We start from the raw sequence: 9,270 nt of genomic DNA, 5'->3' as shown, positions 1-9,270 counted from the left end.
CGGTTATAAACCTAATTCACCATACTAACCGGGACCGGGTTTATCTGCTTCCACCGGCTATATAATTAGCGTAGATACTTCCTATACGGAGAGACCGCTCTCTATATATAGATACTTCCTAGATCTAGCACGCTTTTACTTCTTCTTCTCGTTTTCACCGCGTAAATCACTCACTTCTCTCTCTAGAAGTGTAGCGGATTGTATTGTTATTTGATAGGCTTTTAAAACCTAATTTATAGCGGACTTCAGCGGGCTCGGGGGACTTTTTAATCTTATACGAAGTAATACTTTAATAGAGGAAGCTTACTTTTCTAATTATATATAGTTTAAAGGTGTTTTTAGATCCTAATCACTACCCCGGCTAGGGGGGGTAGGGGTTCGAAGCCGAATATTAAGCTTCGGAAGTACCCTATCCGGTTTAAAAGGGATTAAACCGGTAGGTTAGAAGCTATTTTTAATAGTCTCTGATTTAAAAGCTTCTATCCGTATAGTAGGATAAGCTTCGAGGAAATCTAATTTATCTATATAATTAGATCCGTACCGTATCCGGAATTTAACTAGTCTCCTATAAGCCCGTTTTAATATAGTAAAATAGCCTATATCTAGAGGCTATAAAAGATAGGATAAATATAGGGGTATATAGATTAGTATAACCCGGTTTTTTTTATAAATTTTATTAAACCTCGGTATTAAATGGCTTCTATAGCTATCTAGTATTAAAAGCCGATATACCCCCTTTATATATATAGTACTAGGGATAAATAGCTTTTTAAGCTAGCGAAGTCTAATTTTATTAGTAGTCTAGCCGTTAGGACTAACTTCGAAACGCTAGTCGGAAGGAAGACTATCGAACTATAATTTAATAAAGACCTTACCTTTAAAAATTATATATAGTAGAAGGGCCCGACTAGTAGTATTCGTACACTTAATAACTATCACCTATTCACGATTTCTAGGTTATAAAAGTGCTCGCCGACTATAGTATTCCCTTCTCGTAATCACCCTCGCCGTCGCCGTTAATCCTATCGCGAAACCGGTCTTATTAAAGTTATAAACGTTATCCGGATCGATCCTAAATTATATAATAGTTTTTTAAATAAGATTAAACCACCCCTTTATAATCTCCGGATCCTTATATTTCGCACGCTTATAGTTATACCGTTTCGAAAACCGAGAGGATAAAAGAGGACGTCTTTTTATATAGTTCGTCACCTAATTTTCGCCGACCGAAGGAACCGGGGTAGTACCGCGCTTTTATATTAAAAGATTCGCTATTTCTCGTACTATAGAAGGCCGGGGGGCGCCTCTACGTCGATCTATAGAGAGAATCCATCTTTTAAGAGATTCCTCTTCGGTTTCTAACAGTTTATATGAATTTGCGCGAGAATTCGCGCGGTTTTTAATACTAGTGAGGCGGCGGCGTAGGGAGGATTCCGGGACTTCGAATTAGCGTGCTGCATGACGAATAGCGCTGATTTCTTGATTTTTAATAGCTTTAATAGCTAATAAGATCCTACCCTCTCTCTCTGTTGAATTTGAAGAGGATTGGGAGCGAATTGGTGGCATAGTGGGTGGTTGAATTGGTAAAGTGCTAATTCATGGACGCGTTTTTAATGGGGTGCGCCGCTCGCTTGTGTGCGCCACTCGCTTGTGAAATACGTTAAGTATATCTTTAATAATAAGTGTCTTTTTATTAAATTTAAAGAGATAAAGGGGACTTTAAAAGTAGATAATACTATTATATAGCTTTATAGAACTAGTAAGATCCGATTTAGGACTATTAGATACTCTAGAAAGCCTATTAATCTTACTTTTTTAAATATAGAGTATTTCTTTAGTTTTTATTATAGTCTAATTTTAGTTATACTAATAAAAAAGAATAGATATAAAGCTAATTTTAATAAACTTACTATTATTAGTAAAAATATTAGTAAGACGTTTTATAAGCTAGAAGAGATTAGAAACTTCTTTATACTTCTATAAATAGATTTTATATTTCTAGTAGTATTTATAACTACTATTTTTAATATAATAAGATATATAATATAGTCTCTTATTTTTAAGGCTTCCGCTATTTATTAGTATTAATATCTTAGCTATCTTTATAGCGAGCGTATTAAAAAGCTTATAACTATAGTCGATAGGATAGAGATTATTAAGGATTCCTCTCTAATTATAGATACTAAATCTTATAATCCTAATCTCTATAAAACCTACTAGCTAAGTAGATAGTAGTAATAAATCTTATATAGAGTATAAAAGACCCTTTTTATACTATTTAGTTATATCTATTTTAATCTAATTATATTTAAATAAGGATATAATAATTATATCTAGTTTTCTTATTTCTATCTAGATAGGATTCGCTATTATTAGAGAGAAATATATAACTAGAAAAGCGGCTACTAATAAACTATCTATATATTCCTCTCTTTATTTTATTATTAGTTTAATCTTCTAATTTATATTTTCTATTTAGATAATAAAGATTCGATAGATAGTAAGACTATTACTTTTCTTAAAGAGAACGGAATTATAATATAGATAATAGTTATTAATACGTTAGAGTAAAATAGCTTTATAAAGCGATCTAAAAAGATAATCGTTACTAAAGCGAGAGCGCTTTTTAAAGATTTAGCTTTTCTAAAGAACCTTTAGCTAGAAGTAGTATAGGCTATTATATATATATTAAATAGATCGCTAATAAAGCTAAATTTAGAGAAGTAGATTATCCTATAGTAGGAATTCTATTTATAAAAGATAGATACTTTTACTCCTATTAATCTTTTAAATCTTAAAATATATAGCTACTAAATCTATATAAGGATCTAAAGGATCCTTTAATTAGATAAAATATACTATAGAGTAGAAATTAGATATCTAATTAGTTATAAAATAAGTAATATTTAAAAGGTCTAGTTCCTCTATACTAATAGCTATAAATTTATTTAAGATATAACTTTTAATAAAAGTCTTAATTATAAAAAATATCTAATAAAGCCTTTAAATATCTAGTAAAGATAGATTACTAAGGTTATTAAAAAAGATAAGTTTAATAAAGAGCTCGAAAAGCCTATACGCTAAATAGGCGCTATATAGATTATATAAAATAAGCCTAAACTAATTATTTAAAGAGAGTAAGACTTAACCGATAGCCTAGTTAAAAGGATAAACGAGGAGCTTATTTAATAATATAGATAGACTAAAAGCCTAATATATAAAAAAAGAGAGGAGCTTATATAATAATAGGTAGAAAAAGATCCTACTTTTATACTATAGGAGCGCTTTTTAGCTAGGGTGTTGATATATTTGCCCCCCCCTTTGGCTATTCCTGCCCCCCCTGCCTGATTCTACCTGATTTTCTAGCAGAATTCTTTTCTACTAGGTAAATCTCTACTTTTAGAATATTGATTTATATAGTAAAAAATGTATATTTATAGGGGATTGGTATAGAGACACCCCCTCCCTATAATCTGACACCCCTTTCAGTAATCTGACACCCCTTTCAGTAATCTGACACCCCTTTCAGTAATCTGACACCCCCCTATCTGATTTTTTAGCATTAATTTACCGCTCTTTACACCGCCTTCGAGTTTTATACCGCCTTCGTGTTAAACTTCCCCCTAACACTATAGGACGATAGTAGATACCTACAATTTATATGTAAATATATAGTAAAAACAAGTCACTTTTGTCCTATATATATTATAGGACTCGAGTAGTAAATAATCTAATAATGTAATTCTAGTTTATATATATTAACCTACCTTCTCCTAACTCATTTTTTTATCTATATTTACACTAAATCATCAGTTTTAATCCTTTTTTTTAATTATTTCTATCCTACTTTTATTATTTTAGTAACTAAAATAGCCTCTCTAGGCCTAGTATACCTTGATTCGTCCGATTTAGACGCTAATTCCGACTATAAGATCGTCCCCGAGTCCCTACCGGCGCCGCTAAGCACTAATCACGCTAACGAGTCTATACTAAGTTTTACCTTCCCGCTTCCGCTAATAGACTAGATATACGCTACCTTAGAGGAAGCGATTACTATAATAAATACCTTTACGCGGTCGTATAGGTATACGGTTATCTCTCTACGTTCTAAAAATATAAAGAAAGGGGTGAAAAAGACTATCTATCTCTACTATAACTATAGTCGAAAGGTTATATAGGATATAGATCCCCTTATAAAGCGGCGGAATACTAATACACTTACGACTAGATACCCCTTTATAATAGTTCTTCGCCTAGATCTTAACACTAGGCTTTAGTATATAATAATTAAGGATTCTATATATAACTATAAGCCTTCGCCGCTATCGACCTACCCTACCCTATAAGCCTTAGAGCTTACCTATAAGAAAGATAAGATTAAGAACGCGCTTCGATAAGGACGTATAACCCGCTAAATTCTTACCGAGCTATATAAGGCCGATCCTAAGAGTACTATCATTCCCTAGGATATCTATAATACCCGGAAAAAGCTTAACTAGGTCTTTCTCGCTAGCCGAATACCTATCTAGGCGCTTTTATAGGAACTTCTAAAGGATAGTGACTAGATTTTTAAATACGAAGTTAACGATTAATATTATATATCCGCTTTATTCTATATATATAAGTCTAGCGTTTAAATACTCTAAATAAACCCCTAGCTAGGTCCTTTCTATAGACTATACGTATAAGATAAATTAGTATAGTCTTCCTTTACTCGATATCGTAGGCTTTACTACGATAGGATCGATATTCTATACTAGTTTTGCCTTTATATAGGACAAAAAGGAAGAGATATACGAAGTTATACTTAACTACCTTACTAAAGTATATAAATCCCTCGGTATCGACCCTCCCTACCCCCTTATAATCCTTATAGATAAGGAAAAAGCGCTTATTACTACTATTAAGAACGTGTTTCTAGAGATAAAGTATATACTTTATCTCTAGTATATTAATATAAGGATTATAAAGGTTACTCGTCCCCTTCTTACCGACTAACTCATATAAGCCTATCGGGATCGTAATTAGTCTATAGAGACCTAATCTACTAAACCTTCTTCTTAGCGTTAGACTAAGGCCTAGTAAGCTAAAGAGGACTAAAAAAAGGTCGAGGAGGGGTAGAAAAAGATACTAAAACGGTAGGGTCGAATCGTTTATACTACGATATTCGAGGAGTATAAGCGCTAGTGGTTATACTTTAAAGAAAAGTATAATAATCCCCTCTTCTAACTATTACTAGAGTATATATAAAAGGAGTGGCTAGGCGATTGTCTAGAGCGCTTCCTCTATATCTATACCTTATAATACCTTTATCTAAATAAAATTACGACCTCCCGGGCTAAGGGTGCTTATTAGCTATTAAAGCTTAGTCTCTAGGTATCGAATAATAATTTACTTATCGTACTTCGTAGTTTTAAGCGTGTAGTAAACCTCTAGTTCGCTAAGGTTAAGTATAGAATTAATATTTAGAAGATTTAGAGGCTAATAAAGTAAGTTCTACTACTTTACTAGCTACTAACTAATCGGATCTTAGTATAGGCGATTTAACTTATAAAGGAGGTTTATATAAGATATCTACTAGAAGGGGAAGAAGGAAAGCTACTAATCTACCCTATCTATAACTATAATTCGAAGACTATCTATAGATTTCCTTATATTTATATTATTAAGGCGTACGATAATAAGAAGAAGTAGCTCGAACTAGATCTATACTATTAATATTAGCACTTATATAGTATTAATATAACCCCTTTAATTGACCTATCCCTACTTATATAGGATCCCCTTCGTATACGTCGTCGAGGACGACCCTAAGGTATATATAACTTCGCGAGTACCTAGATATCCTAGGCCTAGGTATCCTAGGTATCCTAGGTATCCTAGTCTACCTAGTCTACCTAGTCTACCTAGTCTTCCGCCGATCTATTAACCTAAACTTAAACGTAAGATAGCTCTATCTACTAAGATCCGTCTTTATAGGAAGTAAGCTAGGGTTAGGTTTGTGGTATACCTCGGCGCGCGCGCGGTTAGGGTTAGGGGATAGATACTACTTAGGGTCGCGGTTATAGTCGGGGATATGGTTAGATTATAGAGGATACTATTACTAAGGAAATAGTTTAGTGGAGAATAGATACTTTTATTAGAGTAGAAAGCATTAAATCTATTGAAATAAGCTTTTTTTTCTAATTAAAGTATATGTTTTTTTACTATATAAACCGGAATTCCTATAGTGGTAGCAGAATTATATGGTAGAAAACTCTACACTAGCAGAAAAGTATGGCAGAATCTAGGGTCGCACCTAATTAGGAAGGCGGTAGTGTAGATGCCTGCCTTTTCAGGTAGGGGGGTGTCGGATTACTGAAAGGAATGTCAGATTATAGGGAGGGGGTGTCTCTATACCAATCCCCTATTTATAATGAAAAAAGAATGCTTATTCCTATATAATTGAAGCTTTTATTCGTATATAACCCCCTATTTTGCTTAGTCTATATCAAATCTCCGTAGTAGCTCGGGCCTTAGCCTTAGCCTAAGTACCTTAGCGCCTCGACCACGAGATATTCCTACACCACGACTAAGGAATAGGGTTAGACTCGGTATCAGACTCGGCGAACGATAGAGGTTTACTGTAAGTGTGAAGTAAGGCTAGCGACTGTGGTAGTGGTAGTGGTAGTAGTAGCTATAAAAGTGGAGAATAGATAGGAGATAAAGGAGAGAAGAAGTAGGAATTGGTAGAGAGAAAGGTAGGTTTAACGAGGTGATTTCAAATTTAATTTCTATAAATCTTTACTTTTTGTAAAGGGTACTTATTTTTGTTAGGGGTTTATATAGTAAATAGAGGTACCACTAGGAGTGCTATACTTGACTAGAGAAAGCGGTGATTTAAAAAGGAAGGCGGTGAGGAGGGCGGTTAGCGGATGCCTAAATATTAAGGTAGGGGGGTAGGAATAGCCAAAGGGGGGGTAAATATATTAATACCCTTTAGCTATACCTTTATTAATACTAAATACTATCTCTCTTTTAAAAAGTCCTCTTTCTTTAAAGACAATTCCTTTATTAGATAATCTAGATTCTCTTTTAGAAAGTCTATTAGCTATCTATCTTTATAATAGATCTATAGTAAATATACTATTAGTAGTAAGATAGTATACTTCTATTACCCCTCTAAAAAGATAATAACCTTTCTAAATAGTAATTTTAATAAAGCTACTAAGATTTAAAAAGTGTCTAATTTAGATATAACTACTAGTATTTTTATAGGAAAAGACTAGACTAATAGAGAGAGTAGAGAGATATAATTTACTTTAATAAAAAGTCTTAAGCGGTTTTCTAAAGATACTAGCTAGTAAGGATAAGAACTAGAGAGAAGTCACCCTTTCTAATATTATATAAGATAAGAGATAGAAAGCTAGAGAAGACCCTAATATAGCTATTTATATAATATATAATAACTCTAATAATATAAAAGGTATACTTACTATATTTATAACCGGTCTTTCTACTATCTAATTAGTAGCCTATTAATACTAAAATAATCTACTATTAGAGCTATAGAACTAGAAAGAAGTAGTAAACTACCTTTTTATAGAAGGCTTCTTAGCTATAGTAGGACTTAAAGTCGAATTAATTAAGCTTTATAGGATATATAAAATATATCCTACCTTTTAAGATAAGAGTATCTAGGTACTTCCTTTAATCTAGATATTTATTTATAAATTCGATAATAATAGCTTTTTAGTAAAGTTAAAAGTAAGAATTTATATCTATAAAAATCTTTAGATAATTAATTTAGAGGAAAAGTATATAGCGATACTCGCTATATATACTATTTACGCTATTTTTATACTTATTACTATATTTAATCTCGATATAATATAACTTAACGCTATTAATACCTTTCTAAATAGCGATCTAGATAAAGTTATATATATATAAATATTAGAAGGCTTCTATAATAGAGGTAAGGTATAGAAGTTTTTTAAAGCTTTATATAGACTAAGAAAGTTACCCTATTTATAATAGTAAGAAGCTACTTACGTCTTTAAAAAGCTAGGATTTAAGTATATCCTAGAAGATCCTTATCTTTTTTTATATTAATAATATTATTATTACCTATTATTAGCTAAAGCTTTAAAAAACGCTTTAGTTATAATAAGAACTAGAAAGATACTAAGAGCTTTAAGAAATAGGAGAAGCTTTATAATTTCTTAGAATATATATTCTCTAAGATATTTATAAATATAAGCTCTAGCTTTACTAGGATTCTTATATCTCTTCTATAGCTACTAAATATAGACTTATATATAGTTATAAGTATTTAATACTATTTCTAATAAATTAGATAAATAAGTTTACTAATATTATAACTAGAGAGTAGATCTATAAGTATTAATAGAAGCTAGGCTTAGCTCTTTATCTAATAATTATTATTTATCTAAATATAGCGAAAGTAGCTAATTATCTTACTAAGTTTCTAATAAATCTAGGACTAAAGTACTAAAATACTATAAATCGGCTAATTTAGTATCTATATAATATCTAATATTAAGCTCTTAAGTTTTATTCTATCTATAATAATTCTATACTCTAATTCTTAAATAACACTTTCTTTAGTAATTATATTAATTAAAATAGCTTAAAGGGCTTCTTTTATAAGCTCTTTAACGCTACTATTAACTAAAAAGCTAGTAAATAGAAGATAGTTACTATTTTAATAATAAAGGCGGAGCTATTTACTATTTTAGAAGCTAGTAAGATAGTAATATAGTAGAAGGGGTTTCTTAATATAGTTAGACTTAATTATAAAGTAGGTTTTATAATTAACTATAATAATAAGGAGATAGTTAACTTACTAACTTACGAGTAATTTTAGATATATATAAAACTCTACTATATAGATATTTATAACTACTAGCTTCGCTAGGAAATTAGTACTAGCTCGATTTCTATTCGCTAGATTATAACTATCGATATATAGATAGATAGACTTACTAAACTACTTCTATTATAGTCTTATAAGGCTTTTATAACGTCTCTTAGACTCGTTAATATTAAACCTTTAGTAGAAGAGTAGATTATATAAAGATATTAACTTCTATAGAGCCTATAGATAGCTCCTAGGGGGGTATATCGGCCGGAATTACTCCCTTTCTATATATTTATTTAGTCTTTTACTTTCTCTATATAGTAGCTACCTTAGGTATTACTTACTAGCCTTAGGTATCATTTACCTAGCTATTAGCGCTACTTTATAAGCCTAGTATAGGTTAAATA

The sequence above is a fragment of the Penicillium chrysogenum genome (assembly GCF_028827035.1).
Source record: "Penicillium chrysogenum strain IBT 35668 chromosome Unknown utg000002l_segment0_segment0, whole genome shotgun sequence".
In the NCBI taxonomy this organism is placed as follows: Eukaryota; Fungi; Ascomycota; class Eurotiomycetes; order Eurotiales; family Aspergillaceae; genus Penicillium; species Penicillium chrysogenum.
This window is presented reverse-complemented; position numbering follows the sequence as displayed.